General features: G+C 46.8%; 1 protein-coding gene across 1 annotated transcript in view; it reads right to left on the bottom strand.

Annotated features, from left to right (window-relative positions):
- The window catches only part of MAML2 (mastermind like transcriptional coactivator 2), a 207975-nt gene that overhangs the window by 160270 nt on the left and 31550 nt on the right, over positions 1 to 16155 (bottom strand). The window lies entirely within an intron of this gene.

Genomic DNA, 16155 nt, shown 5'->3' with positions numbered 1-16155 from the left:
CCCTCTGCTCGGCCTGCTATTATGTGGCAGATGAGCAGTAGGACAACAGTTGAGTGGTGGGGAGGTCGCAGGGACATCCAGGCTCTGCACAGGTACCCCCATTTGTCTGCACGGCGTTGTGATGCCCAGGAGCACACCCAAGGGCTCACATCAGCCAGAGTGGGCTCCAGTGCTCTTGCAATGTTTCTGCAATCTAATGGGGGAGAATTCCTCCTTTCTAGGAAGCCAGACACGCAATGAAAGCAACAAGCAAATAGTTTTCTTAATCAGATCTCTCTGATTAAGAGCTCCAGTAAGGGCTCCAGTAGGATCCTGAATTTTGCTGACAATGTTTCAGAAGGCTAGTATTGGGATTGCTCTGAAATATAGGAAAACTCCCAGCAAGTGAAAAGTGTATGCATATTTCTTATGTTCCATGTCACATAAAGGGTACCTGCAGCGTGGTGCCCCACTCTACCCTCACCAGCACAACCCAGGAGTTCCCACATCACACAGTGGAGAATCACAGCCTCTCGTTTTCACTTGGCCCTGACTATTGAGATGAAGCAGGCACTTGAGATAGCAGTCCTTATATTTTTCCCCTGAGCTGAATGCTGTCTCCGAGATGCTCATGCACCACCTCCTGCAGAAGCCAAAGCCAACGGTGTAACAATACCTGTGCAGTACTGCACAATGTTCAAGCTTTTGGAGAGTTATGGTACAATTCCAGGCTGTCTTTGGGCTTTCCCCCTACCTTGTCTAGCTGCCTACCAATTATAATAAATTGGAAACACTGAACGCTGGAATATCCAATATGAAGGGTCCCTGACACAGCGATGGGTGATGGTTGGAGTTTCCCTTCTCAGAGTGAGTAATGTGACCACGGTCGATTTATCACCGTGACAAAGGCCCAGCTATAGTGACTGGGGACAAGGATATATCAAACCCCAGAGGTTTAACCCGGGATGCATTTCTCCACTACCAGAAAACGGGAGAGTTGGCTCTAGCCCCTAGAGGCTGGAGACCACCCTGTTATTGATCAGCACCTCCTTGTTCCCTCATTTAATTTTTTTTTTTTTTTTTTTTTTACTGAAAACACCACAGGAGTTTTTTTGGGGAGGGAGGGGTGTTTATGAGCTATACATTTTATGCACCATGCTCTGCTCACAGCTGCACCACAGTAATTCGGGAGGCGTGCCATTGCTCATTCAGTAACAGGGCAGAGAAATCCCTGCAAGCTTCTACCTTCAGAGCTGCAACACAGCGGTTTTTCTAAGTAAACAAGAACGTTCCAGGAAAATACAAATGTCAACTCTGGTGGGAGAATTCAACCAACTAAACAAATTCCCAGCATTTGATCATGCTTGTAAGGTACCAGAGACCAAGAAAAAAGTTGCGCTCCCACACAAAACAAGAGCGATATTTTCAAACATGCTAGCAGCATCTGAAGTTAACAAAAAAAAAAAAAAAAAAAGAGAAGAAAAAGAAACCAACAACCTCGGCAGCAGCACAAAACATCCTTTGTTGCCGGACGTGAGAAAAACACTACAGTTCTAAAAAAAGCCATAGGAAGGAAGTGGAAGAACCTCAGAGGCGAGTGGGAGTGCGAAAGGAATGTGGCTGCATTTTTCCCCCTCCCTGCATGTAAGCTCGCTGTTCGCAGCCGAAGGGAGAGCTGTTGGGGGAGTTTTACTATTTGGGAACTTTGTTCTGCAGAAGCGCCGTGCGTATTAAACTGATTGACTCTTCTGGCTTCTCCTTCTGGATTTTGTAGTTAAAAAAGAAAAAAGCAAACACTCAAAGGGCGAGCTGATTTAGGATCCAAGCTCCTGGATCTACTTCTGTAAGCTCAGGAGGATCTCATTTCTGATTTGGAAGTAATACTTTAATTCTTGCAATGTTTTACCAGCCTGATGCTCCTGTTCTTTGCGGGCTCCTTGGTACACCCATGAGCAATGAAACACAGAAAGCAACAGGCACTGAAACACTCGGAGAAGCTCTGAACTGTATTCCTTGTAGCTCCCAAGCCACTCGGCTTGCCAAAAAACAAGCAGAAAACAGAAGAGTCATTTGAAAACAATGTCGTAAAAAGGAAATCAATTTTGTATGCATTTCTGAGATTAATGGCCAGCATAAAAGAGAAAGAATGCCCGGACGGCAAACTGAAGAGGTCTTTATGTCACGCTATGGCAGACACTGATGGGCAGAGCACTGTGTGCTCTCTACACAGTTACCTGCTGCTCTGAAGCACCTCACTGGGCCCGTGGGCCAGCCAGTAGCCCCGTGGCCCAAAGGAATTTCTTGCTAAGCCCCAGCCACTGCTGGCAGCATGCCTCCGAGAGGCACGCACTCGCCACACAGCGCTCCATGGCCCGCGTTCACCTAACCTGAGGGAACACGTTATCGTGGCACCAGGAACCTGAATTCTCTGGAGAGGCAGTGGCAAGAGGCAAAATTGGAGATTTTGAGCTGAAAGGGAAGAAAAGCAATGGAAAGAATAAAAATTTCAATATAGGAGGGATTTCTTTGTTTATTTATTAGTGATATTTATCATCCCACTGCCTGGCTACACCTTGCAGCAACTGAGAAATAACCTACAATTTGTTTTACAGGGAAGTGATCTGAACTCTGAAAGGCTTCACCTTTCATGCTGCCTCTTTACGGCTGTGCAGTGTATTCCCTCCCTTCCCAACCAGCAATATCACTCATATCCAGCATTTCTTTCCCTCGCTCTCCATTATTAACGAGGCCTGCATGAGAGCATACTTTCTGTTTTGTTCTAGAGCTCGTTTGCTCCCCTCCTGTCTGTGGCCACTCCGCGTGTCTCCGCAAGCTGCTGCAGGGAGCGAAGGCGGTTGGGGAGCACGGGGAGGACAGGGAGCAGCAGCAGAAGCCCTCCTGGCAAGCAAAGCGAGCCAAGGATCTGTCTCCCCCTTCCCAAGATGGTGAGAGGGGAAGGCAATTCTGCTTCTTCACAGAAAACGGGACAGAGCCCCCACGTAGCCGGCAGCTACCAGGGCTGCCACGCTCCACGTTCCTGGTTACTAGAGATTTGCTGTTATCTGTGTGTTAATGTGGGGGAGCTTATCTCTGTGTCCAGCGCTTCCTGTGGGAAGGCAGGGGCCTGACTGCTGCCTTGCATTTAGCAGAGCTCCTTATGCTGATGCAAAACAGGTGGGAAACCACCTAAAAGACCCCTCTGCCCCCTCTGTACGGCAATGGTGAGCTGGAATCTCATGTTTTCTCTTCCCTCTTGAGTGCTTAGACAGAGCAGGATTCCCAGAGGTGGTTTGCTCCAAGTTTTTAAGATACTTGTGTAACCACGAGAGCCCTGTAAATTGGAAGTGCAGCATCTTCTACCACTGCCTGATGAGGCAGGGTAAGACACCTCCATTCTATGTGGCAGGGAGGGAGCCAACGAGAGCTGAAGGATGTGCCTAAGGAACCTGTGGGGAGTCTGTGGCAGAGCAAGAAAAGGAGCCATGACTTCCAAACTGGCAGGATAAGTCCTTTCTGACACAGGCCCTCCTTCCTGTCCTTCACCCTGTTCTCTGGGTGCTCTGCTCTGACCTTCACCCAGACCTTTCTCAGGGGTGGTCGTGGCCCCAAGGTCTGTGTGGACTTCTCAGTACTGGTAGCCACCAGCAGCTCAGGGCATGCGAAATGCCAGGGTGATGAGTGACTTCCAAACATACCAATAGGCAGTTCCTGTGGTTCTGCTTTTTTGTTTATGCACATGAAACCAGCACTGATTCTTCTTCAACTCCTTCTCCTCTGAAAGACATCTGGAGCCTGGATGTCCAAGTGAGCCACGGGAGGACGGCCTCGGTGGAACGCGCAGTTAGGAGCTCAGCGCTCGGTCCTGTCTGCATCTTCCTGGGCCATCCTGAATAAACCTCAGTGGAACTGATCTACAGCACCTCTGTTTTTTTTTTCTTTCTTTGTTTGTTTGTTTTCTAGTTGCCTTCCATGTTTCCATGTCCACCAGGCCAGGATTCAGGCTGTGGTGTACATCATAACGCTACCATGAGCATTGTGTCTTATCACCAAGCTCAAGAGATCCAGCCTGCCTGCAGATAGCCCATCATATCTACCACTACACCACCAGCAGAGAGGGACAGACATGATACACACATTGAGCACTTCTAGTGGGCAACATGAACGCTGCCTCCAGTGCCCAGCCTGCTAGCTGTACAGGGCAGCTCCTCCTGCCTTCGTTGTGCAGCTCCTCGAGGTGGGTAGGACCTGTCCCGTACAGCCCGAGGGGAACCCTCAGCTCATGCTGTGATACCAAACCGTAACAGGACACCAGCTCCACGGTGGGAGGCAACACCCACATGCATGGGGAATGATGCTGGGAACATTCCTGGGCGCTCCTCCCATGCCCTGCATGCCCCAGCCCTGCCAGAAGAGATCTGCAGGGGGCCCTGGGCCCCCTGGGCGCTGCCCTCCATGGCACAGCGAGCCCTGATGGGCATGTAGGCAGGAGGACGTTTGCTCGGTGGTGCCTGCTCTTGCGGGCTCGATAGCAACCAGCCAGGACAAAGCCATTCCCAGAAACTGTTCTGCTCTGACATGAAGCAGCATGAAAGGTTAGATCCGTGGGTTTTTCTCGGAGGAAAGCGCACTGCTGCTTGTCATTCATGGCACTGGCAGTATGATGCTGGTACACGCTGCAGGCACTCTTCCCCTCCACTTTCCATCTCCTCCCTTGGTTGACTGGGGCATTCTCCTTCCACCACCACCAGAATTTATTTTCTACTCGCTGGCTGTCACTGTGTCTGGTGACTTCAGGCACCAACAACAGCTCCAAATTGGCTGTCGCAAAGCTCGAGCGGTGCGGAGCAGCCGGTACCGAGCGATTCAGCACTTAGCTCCTGATGCAGGCGGTGAGTGAGAGGTGAAAGTGCTGCAACCCATTACCCAGCCCCTGAGTCAGCCCGGGCCTTTTTTTGTTTGTTTGTTTTCTTTACAGCAATCTCTTGAGTGGTTGCAGAAATGCAAACAGCAAGCGCTCCTGACAGATTGAAAACAATTAGGAACGTCTCAGAGTCACTGGAGCAGAGATTTTGTTATGATAATAAAGAATGTTCTTTGCTGGTGTATTATTTTAAAAGGAGAAAATTAAAAAGAAATATATCATGAAGGAGCTGACAGTGCTCAAAACCCACATCCTGTTGTTATCCATGGGCCTGGTACTATATACTGCTGGCAGCTGTGAGATGAACTTTCCCATTAGGCCCCTTCCAAGCCCTTAACCCTGACCCAAAGGGACCTTCTTTCTCTCTTTTAAAGGGAGAGAGAGAAATCAATCTCCCTGCTGATTCAGCTGTGGGCCTCTTATGTCCAAAGAATATTAGCACTGCAAAAAGAAGGGGGAAAAAAAGTGCAGATTGAGTTTTTTTAATGATGTGGATCGGTGATATTTATGGACTAAGGTTCCTATCCCTGGGACCCATTTGATGCAATCAAATCACTTTCATAAAGCATCAAAGACTCAGATTCTAAACCGAAAACCCTTGTTTGGTCTTAATTCCTTCCAGCATACTTACAACTAATAATTTCCAAGACCAGATTAAAGGCACAGATACTGCTACTTCTAGCTCTTGTAAACTTCCTTCTGCAGAGCTGCCTTACTTGAGAGCCACGGACACTTTTCTCAGGCTTTTTAGCAGCTACACACACGTCCTTTTAATTGCCTAAGACAAGAGGAGTTCCTTTCAAGATGTTCTACTGGCTCTCCGCTCTTACTGTCAAAACTTGCTTGCTCTCCCTCTTTCGCCAGTTCTCTCTTCAATTTCAGGCTTCTAGGAATACATTAAGCTACATTTTTTAAAAAGGCACTGTTTGGCCTTCCTGTTGTCTTCTTAGCTGCCTTGGTTTACAAAAAAGGAGAGAGAGGAAGGAAGGAAGGAAGGAAGGAAGGAAGGAAGGAAGGAAGGAAGGAAGGAAGGGAGGGAGGGAGGGAGGGAGGGAGGGAGGGAGAGAGGGAGGGAATGAAAGAGAAAGAAAAAGAAAGACAAAGAAAGAAAAAAAAAGAAAGAGAAAAAGGAAGGAAAGGAAAGGAAAGGAAAGGAAAGGAAAGGAAAGGAAAGGAAAGGAAAGGAAAGGAAAGGAAAGGAAAGGAAAGGAAAGGATAAAGAACGCATCCACACTTAACCCTAAAGCTCAAATCTTTTCAATCTTTGTAAAATGCTTACAGTGCCTCATTTAGAGGCAGAAGTAAAAAGTTCACCAGAAATGCCCCCATCTGGAAGCATTTACCGGCTTAAGGTATCTCTGTCTTTTGCCATGTTTCTATGAAGTCACATTTACAAGCTAAGCCAGTCTTTCTGCTCAGATAGTCAGGATACAGAGGCAAAACAGACTTTAACCCAGAGCCTTGTGGGTTGAGGATACTGTGTTGTATTATGCCACTCTCACAAAAATCCTGTTTGTGCAGCACAGCCTGCAAGACATGCACTGAGAGAAGAGAACACAGCCCATTCAGGAGGTCTTGTACCCCAGCCAGAGGTTTGTGTCTGGTCCTGTGTGCCCAGAGCGACTCCTCTGGAGTTTCTGAGAGCAGATATTGTTGGTCCCTGAGGGGGTACCTTAGCTTCTCCCCAGCTCAGCTGGGGCAGGTCCAAGCAGGGAAGCTAGAGGTGCACAACTGGAGCCAGCTCTTTGGAGAGCTCCAGCCAAGGCGAGCAGTCCTGACACCTCTGTGAAGATCAGCAGGTCAGCACACCCCAGGCTCACCACAGAGGTAGCTCAAGGAGCCCTCCCGGCTTCTTGGAGCACCCTCCACAGCTCCCAGCATGTCCCATCCACATGCACCAGCACCCACTCGCATGTCCCCACCATGGTCCCAGGGTAATCCACGTCACCTCTGCTGGTTTCATATGGCTTCCTATTGACCCAGCTGTGTCCAAGCCATCGTTATCACAGCAGCTCTCATGTCCTCTGTGTGCAGGTGATGTCCATGCACAGTCAGCTTCTTCAATGCAAGACCTCCGAGAAGTACAGGGAACAAAAGTCTGCAGGAAGATGCTTCTGGAGCTGAAGGTGCTGGGCAGGCTCCAGCATCTCAAATGCTTTTGCCATGGTCCTGGACACAGAGGACAATTGGGAGGGAAGGAAAAAGGGAAGAAGGGAGGGTGCTACTACATAGTACTGTGAGAATCCCTCCCTTCAGCCTGTCATCAACATTGCCATGGGGGCAGAGGAGGTGGCTGGTGTTAGCAGACCAGTAGCAGGCTACAGTGCTGCTTAAACCCCAAATTAATCCAGGTAATACTTCGTTCCTCTGACAGCAGAAGGCTGGATGAACGCACTCTAATCCCACTACATTTTGCTTTTTTCTAACTTTGGTATCTAATGTGGTATCCAGGTTGGAAAGCTCGGACCTGAAGGTTTTCCCCATTGCATCTGCGAATGAACCCAGCAGAGGCTTTCCTGACCTGGGGAAGGGATGAAATTTAACTCATTCAAAGAGCAAAAGCGCTGTAAGATCCTTGATGATGAAGCAGTATGGAAGAGCTGGGTGCTCAGGAATTCTGATTCAGCCTCCCCTGTGCCACCCCCAGAAATTACAATCAGGAATTGACTCAAAAAAGTGTTTTTTTTTTTTTTTTTTTCTTTTTTCCTTTCTTTTTTTTTCCCTAAAAAACAAGCAATAGTAAAGGAAGGAAGTGTTTTATCAGACTCCTAGCTTTGAAATCACTATGTTCATCTCTCCAACCTTTCTTCAGCTCCTGAAAGGGACAACTCTGAAGTTTTCACTAAGCAATGGTGAAAATCTAGATTTCAAACATACAACATGACCTAGGAGGAGCCACAGTAGCTCAAGGGACTTGAGTGAAACACTGTGAGGGCTGTGTCTACTAAAATCCTCCCTCTCATAGCAATGTAACAACACAGCTTGTGTCAGGGATGTGCTGTGCCTGCTGCAGGGATCTCAGAGCTAGAGGGAGGCTGTGGGGCTCAGCCATGGGGCAGAATGGGCCATGGGGAGAGACCTACACCCTTGGAGGAATCATGGCACAAGAGGGTCTGGAGACTGAAGTGAGACCGTCCTCCAAGGCGAGACTGCTGCCACTGCTGGGCGAGCTGGCAAGCCCCCAGGGGTAAGGTGTTATCATCCTTCTAATTAGCTGCTGAGTTAGAGTCCCGGATTTCATCATTTCGTGGAGCACATAAGAGGACTCCAGGGGGAAGGAGTCTTAGCACAATGCACACTTTCAACATGAAAACGGGGCTGCCAGAATCACATCATCTTTTGGCCCGTGGACTTAACACAGCGGAGGACAGGAATGTGCTGAAAAAGGAAAGCGCTCTCTGCTTCTGAGCAGCCCCTAAGGTTGGAGATGTGACAGAGGCTTTGAGGGGAATGAAAATTAAAAAAAAGAGAGTTAGCTATTTGTCTAAAAAAAAGTTAAAAGAAAAAAAAATCAACAGAATATATCCATGTGTAATAATCTAATTGTGTGAACAGTTTCATCACATCACAGGCCTGATAAGAAGGATCACAGGGAGAACAGTTTCCGTGGGCTTCTTATTTAGAGGGAGGAGATCTAGAAGAGATAAAGGAGCTGGTGATAGAAGGGACAGCCTGGGAGTTGGGAGTTACAGCCATGTTGTGTTGTGGTCTTTAAGACTTTAGGCTTTAAATGACTAATGAGAGGTGGTGAACGCTGCAGGTGGCTTCACCAGCACAGCTCCCCACCCCAGGGCTAGCTCCGGTGTCTGCCACCACCTCCTCAGGCACCCGCAGCTCCAGCAGCGACCTGGGGACCTTTACTTCCCTCTTGGACACCTTCTTGCCTTGTCCTACCTATAACCGATGGCTGGGAAAGAAAAGGTTAACATAATTAATCTTCTCTAGTGCCTGTCACTGCAAGAAAATGAGGTTTCCTGTAGCAGGCAGATAATGCTGTCTTAGCCATCACTCCGAAGCCAGCGGAGCTCTCAAGCCTTCACATATTCCCTCCAGAAATCCCAGTGGACACAGGGCCCTGGTGTGCCAAGCTCCACAAAGACACAGGTATGCCAAAATCCAAGAAGCTCTAATAAAGCGCTCACAATTGCCTCGGGGATAACAGCCCGTGCTGTTGTTAGCAGTGGGGAAACTGAGGCATGGACAGGCAGGGATTTGCTCATGGCCACACAGAGGCTGAGCGGCCAGGCTCCAAGCTCTGCCACCACCCGTCTCAGCTGTGCTCACCCCTCTAGGCCACGCTGCCTGCAACCAGGAAAAAACAAGGAGCAGGTCTGCAGTTCGGCAGCTTACAAGACTATAAATATAGTTCAAGGTTGCGGTGCTACAATAATAACTCACAGGAGTGAAACCCGAGCCCTTTCTGCGTGTCTGTGTGTAACCAGCACTGGGAGATGTGTTTATAACACAGCTCAGAGATTTCCTCTCTATTGTACTTCAAGCAAATGAGTGCTGCAGCAAACATTGCCGAAGACAAAATATTCTGTTCGTGTGGCTGTGCTTTCTCCATCCTCCCTTCCCTTCCTGGTGCTGCTTTCTTTCTTTCCCTCCCTGGCACTTGCTCTTCTCCCTGCCATCACCTGTGTACCAGGTGCACACCAAACTGTAACCAAGAATATGGAGGAAAGGTGGCTCTCCCTGCCTTCCCTCCAACGCCGTGTGGGTCACCTAGGCAGGGTCACTGCCTCCTTTCCCTCTGGTATGTGCATCCAGAGATGTTAGTTTTTCAGCTTCTTTGCCCTCTTTCCTTGGCTGTCTTGCTCTGAGCAAACGGCAAGGCACAGCCAGAGTCATGGACAAGCTCCTGGGCCAGCTCACCTCCACTTTTTTTGGTTGGTTGTTATCTCACCTTGTGTTTTCAACACACTCATCAATTATCTTTTCTGTAAAGAAGTCAAGGGCTTCACTTACATTCATTCACAGGGTTTGCTTCATGAGCTCCTCCCGTGAATTTACTCCGTACGTCATAACGCCGCTTTTTATTTATCCCATTCAGTCTCTCCTTTAGGCCGGCCTCCCTGGACAGCAGCCTCATCATTTTGTGCCACTGTCCCAGGGCAAGGGCTTGGACACTGGACCCTATCCTCTGGATCTCTTTTGGCGTTCCTGCTCTCGTTGGCTCGGCTCCTTTCCCTCCCAGCACATCCCAGCTACACTGGGGGCACTGCAGGCAGGGACCCAAGCTGCTTTGTGCCTGGAGGCCAGCCAACGAATGCCCTGTTTGGGGTGCTTTCATGTACCATGTCAGCGGGTACTGAGGAGGCTCAGCATCCCGAGGCATCATGGCCAAGGTATGTGGGAAACAGTAGCACCGCAACTGAGCAGACACTCAAAGATTAGTCTGTGGAGCCTCATCCCCTGTGGAGCCTCATCCAGCTGAAATCTTTAGGTGAAGGTCGTAACCAGTCGCAGTCATGTCGAATAGTAACTCCCACAAGCACAGTTTGCACCAACTGGTTCAAATGCATCACATTCCTACTCATTAAAGAGGAGGAAACTGCACATAAATTCTGCTATTGCATGGGCTGGACTCAAACCCCAGCTATCAGTTCATATCTTGTTGCAATCATAAATCTTCTTCAGTGACAGCAAGTTTTTATCAAGAAGTAACCATATATTCCTAATATCTGGCAGCTGGCCTAAGATCCATAGTTTATAAAACTTGTTTTAAAATAAGCCGTAAAATTTGTTACATATATTACTGTAAACCCCCAGGGTTTAAAATGCAAGAGTTGGACCACAAAATCATGAGACCGACTTAAAAAAGCAATCCAGGAGATTTAAAAAAGCAAATAATGAAAAGAATACAACGTTTACTCACTACCAGCTTTCTGAAGCTAAATTGTTAATGTTAACACATTGCTCAAATGCTCACATGTTTTTCTGTACAACCATGATGGGGTCAAATACTTTTGAACAAGCTTAAAATTTTTACTTTATCACTTTCTATCAGGGGCTGAAATAAATAAATAAATAAATTAGTAGGATTAGAACTGGCTATCACAAATGGATGAATTCACTGCACATACCAAATGAAGTTGGCCATTATGGGGTAAATCTTTTTGCTAATAATGACATTGACTATGATGGAGTTGTGCCAGAAGTCCGATTCCATTCTGGTTAAGATCAGAACATCATATTGTCCCACGGATACTAGCAGCCATTCAAGTAAGTTGTCATAGCTGGCAAAAAAAGCCAGACCTGCCCAATCCAACACATTCTTCTGACAAAAAGGACCAGAATGATACAATGGGATCTTCATGGGCATTAGAAGGAGTTGGAAAGGGTGAGGCGATTTGGCAGGTGTGGAAATGAGATTGGGAAAAACAAGATAAATATTTTCCCTGTGAATAATTGTCCACAAGATCTGTGAGACAATAAAATCCAGCTTGCTGGAATAACTCTGGTCTGTGAAAGAACGGTCTTAGGTGAAGATGATGTGGAAGCATAAGTGAGAGCAAAGGAGCATCCCGTATGAACGCGGCACCGTGTGAAGGGAGGCTGGCTTTGGGAACAGCAGTGTCTGGTGTGAATTGTGCAGCCCAAATCTTGCTCAGTCTTGGAAGCAGGACAGCACAGCCAACAGCTTCCAGCGGATCCTCCGGGAAAGGAATGCAGCTTCTGTTATTTGTACATGACGTTCCCATCACAGAGGTACTCCTTTTTTGTAAATATTTTGGGCTCTACTCAGACCACCTCCTCTAGGTATCTAATGTAGCACCCTGTTGCTTTGGTACCTAAGGTCAAAAGAGGGGCTTATGTACATCGAAATTGCCTGGGCACAATCTGGGCACAATCAATACATAACCTGCTCACCTGGCATCATGTCTAAACTAAGAAACCTACTTGTTGTAGGGACTTTCCTCTTTCCCTCCATGGCCTGTACAGTGAGCTGGAGTAAGCCAACCTCGGGTAGCAGGTGGCTTGAATCACAACCAAGGTAAGCACCTGTTGCAGACAGCCTAGAGATGCCCATTTTATTACCTTCTTGTTATTGATTTTGATTTTTTTTCATGTCAATATTGATTTCCAAGCCCCCACAGACCTCTGGTACAAGTGGCATCCAAAGATGGATAGAGAGGTGAAAAGATTGTACTTGCTTGAGAAAAATATTGTCTCGCATACTTGAAATTCTGTCTATATTACCTTTAGAGCAGCGTTTGGGCCTAAGTGTTTGGCTGGGGCTGGAAAAGTTTGTAGAAAAAATGTATCCAAGTAATCTTTTCTCTAGGCCTTGGGTTGGTGGTTGCGTAGCTTCCCTGAGGTTGCTGAAGCCCAGTGGCAGGTGAAGGCTTTGTAAGGCCCTCTGGAAGGGCTGAAGCCCAAGCAGGAGGTGACTCTGGCCCACGTCTACCTGGAGTAGGTGTGCTCAGTCCCGAGCAAGCAGGAGGCCCTGTCTCAAAGAAAGGAGCGCCATCCTGCACAGGCAGCTCTCAAGAGGCCTATGCACCTTCCCGCTCCACCGTGTACCACCAGCACATGAAGCCATACAAGCAAAAGGGAGGGCTTTGCCCCTACAGGAAGCCTTAAAACCTATACTGGAAATCCTTCCTGAAGATGACGTGTTTGGGAACAAGCACACTTCAAGAAGGGTGTAAGGGGAATATCACTACCTTGTCAACTACAAAGGATCCGGGAGCCCCTTGATTTCATAAGGTATAAAAATATTTACTTTATCTATTGGATGGTGCCAGAGGATTTGAATATCCTGGAAGTTTGGCTGTCCTTAAACTGATTTACTTTTGTAAATAATTGATAGGACAAGAGGAGAAAAGTGCTTACAAATGACTCTGATAGACACAAAAGGACTTTCTTGCACTCTTAAACAACACAAACTGACAACAGAAAGGAAATTTGTAGATATTGCTGCACCTTTCAGCCAACCCAAACATGTCCTTTCTCACACACAGCTGAACGAGGTCACTTGTGTATTTTGATTCCTAAACCAACAACATAACCCAATGTCCCTGCTCAGAGGCCCCCACTGCTACCGATGAGCAAGCTATGGCGTGTTCCTGGGTACAGCGATGGTGCAGGTTCCCCACACAAATGTATGGTCCAGCCCGATGTACTGGGTAAAACCACCACACCCTACCTTGCCGTGAGAGGAGCACCCTGGGCATCCTCTCCTGCTGGGATGGGTAAGCATCCCATGGGCTCTCATTGCTCGCTGGAAGCTGTGAGGCTCTCCTGGGTTAGAGGCCAAGATTTTCAAAAGGAGCAGAGGGAACTGGATGCATGACAGGACTCCCTGAAGCTGCTCTGAACATCCCAACTGATGGCTGAAATTCCAAAGTTACAGCCTCTCAGACACTGGTGAAGGTTCCTGGAAGTGCTGGCTTTGAGGCAGACGTTGATTACCAAGGTTCATCCCTCTCCCTTCTCCCAGGAAGGCTGTTAAAAAGAAATTGCAGGGGTGGAGAGTGGTAACAAAGCCATGTCTTTTCTTGTTTCCCTTATCTCAGCCCTACTTCCAGAGCTTAATTTTGGCAGAAGTGCCAGATTCACAGAATTATTTGCATTTCCTCTGGGCTTAAAGAAAAGAAAGAAATGGAAAAAAAAGAAAAAAGGAAAAAAAAAAAAAAAAGAGAGAGAGAGAGGCCCAGACTATACAGGAGTATGTACAGAGGAAGAGAAAAAACGCTTTTCGTCAAACTACCCAGAGTTCATCTCAGTCACAACCTGTACGGACATATTCTCTCTTCAGACCAGTCCAGACACACAAGAAACTCCACGCTTGTCAGCAGTGTAACTGGAAGAGCTGGGCTACGTGGCATTTAACAGGCACACTCTCCGAAAACGCAGGGTATTATTTTGATTATTGTGCCAACCTTCAGCCCTCCTTGTCTCTGGGGATTTCACTATATGTATTTGAAGGCATCAGCATTTCTGTTACCTAAACCTCTGCTCACAAGGGCTTATGCATCTGCTACAAGCTTTCATTCTGAAATTAGCTGTGCAGTTTATTCCTCTGCATATGCTTTTAATAATTGAAAAGCAGCTATGATCTCCTCAGCTGAGTGGCATTTTGCAGTGCATTTGTCCATATTGAGAACTATGTCTGCTTAATATTTGCAAACCCAGATAAATAGAAACAAAAGAAAGGAAAAACAATTTACAGCTTTCCAGCTCACACACGTACAGCAACATTTTTCTCTACCAGCAAATGCATCACAAACACATTTAGAGCAAGAGCAGCGCATGTGAGGAGTGCCAGGTCTTTGAAATTGTTTATTTTACAACCAATTAGACCAATTGTCCGCAACCTAAAAATTCTCTTTGTTGGCAGTCACACCAGGGAAGCAGGAACCTCTGCTGAAACGGCCTACTAGCGTGTGGATGTAAATGTAATTGCTAAATCTGTTTCTTTTATGGTGAGAAGGATAACATCTGGTTAATTTATGCACAAAACTCTACTACTTTAAAAGAATCTACTCACCTCTAATTGTATGCCATGCAGCAAGCTGATCACTATTTGTGCATGCAGTGAAAGGTACGGAGAGGAAACGATGACCTGTAAGGTATGACTGGCCTCTGCAGTTTTCCATACTCTTCCTGTCCAGCTCAGGGACATGGGAACAGAGCTGCCTTCTCTCAAAGGTATCTGAACTGCTTTTCTAGGAGATATGCACTGGAGCCCCTTGTCCCGCAGAGCACTTCAGAGAGGCCCCAACTCTCATGGTTCTTAAGCCCCCAGTGCATCCCCACCCTCATGGTTGTTCAGCTGTGTCTGAGCATCTGCCCATGACATTTTTCCAGAGGGTTTGAAGGTAGAGGCAAAAAATGCATTCAATGTTAGGTGCTTTTGAAAAATTATTCCCCAAACTTCAAAGAGGCTTCCTTGAAAATTCAGGTAGTGGCCAAGGGGGGCAAGTCAGGGCAGCAGAATCAGAGCAGGTTGAGACAGAGCAGGGAGCCCCTGAAGCAGGGAGCCCCTGAAGCAGAGACCAGTGGTTCACGACCAGTAGCAGGGAGAAGGGGAAGCCAATCACGAGACCAGGCAACAGTGGTCTGGTCAAAGCAATGAGTGAGGAAAAACATCTTTCTGACAGCAGTTGGAATAAACTCCTTTTCCTTTCTGTTCACACTGCTTTTACATTTGGAGGCTTTCTAGAGATGGCTTTTCAGAGTGCACTTTCTGCACTCTCAAATTACAGTGATGAATTGCTCCTTTCAGATAGAGCTGAAGTTTTACGCAAGATTTTTAACTCATATCTCTGCCTAGTTCTCAAATGCCCACTCTCCGGGCTCAAATACAAAGTCCTGGTCTCAGGAATTGTTCCAGTTTGGGTTCCTCACACCAAGCAATGCTCACGAGCAGGACTTGGGCTGCATAATGAAGTTCAGAACTGTGAAGAAACATTAAAAAAAGAAACTATTGCCCAAGTGCTCATGGTGTGACTTGCACTGGTTTTACCAGAAGTTCTGACTTGCTCCCAAGGCCAGAAACATTCCCAGGAATGCACATCTAGTGTACATTAGTCACTGTTGGGCTAAACAGCAAAACATGCTGTGTATTTGAGTTATCCTCAGTTTAGGGCCTGTAAAGAGTCTACTTTTCCAATAGACCTTTTTTTAATTTAGCCCCATTTGCTGAAGATTGCCCATTTAATGCAACACATCATTATGTTTTTATTGTTAGCTTTTTATGAACTGTACCAGATTAGCTGCAGAGAATTTACACTAGATGCCCTAATTAGACCTTTATAGGTAGCCATAATTTTCTTTTCATGTACCCATAAAGACTGATAAATTAATCTGCAGGAACATGAACTCCGTCATCTTTTCTCCCTCTTCACCACTCACTCCTTGTTCTGATAAAGCCCTAATGAACTCACTTGCACAATTCCCTTCTGTTTTGTTTTCCTTTAAAGGCTAATTTCAACTAGACAATTCAACCAACTGCAATATTTTTCCATATATGATGCCAGAGAATAAGCAGCAAGCATGATCCTTTCTTATATGATTTAATCATTTCCATTCTGAGTAGAAAACGATCCATCAACAACGGCAAACAAAGAGGTGTGATCTGTAAGGTAACTTTGGATCATTTATTTAACAGAGAGGAAAAGCAGGCAGCATAATAAACAGTAAACACCTCAGCTGCTAACTGTCAGTTAGTTACCAAAAATGTCAGAGGAGAAACAGAATCTCTCTGAAAACAATAGCAATAGAAAGATATTTCTCACTTGCAGCTT

The sequence above is a fragment of the Oxyura jamaicensis genome, chromosome 1 (assembly GCF_011077185.1).
Source record: "Oxyura jamaicensis isolate SHBP4307 breed ruddy duck chromosome 1, BPBGC_Ojam_1.0, whole genome shotgun sequence".
NCBI classification, from domain to species: domain Eukaryota; kingdom Metazoa; phylum Chordata; class Aves; order Anseriformes; family Anatidae; genus Oxyura; species Oxyura jamaicensis.
The sequence above is the reverse complement of the archived record's forward strand: the minus strand, read 5'-3'. Positions and strand labels throughout refer to the sequence as shown.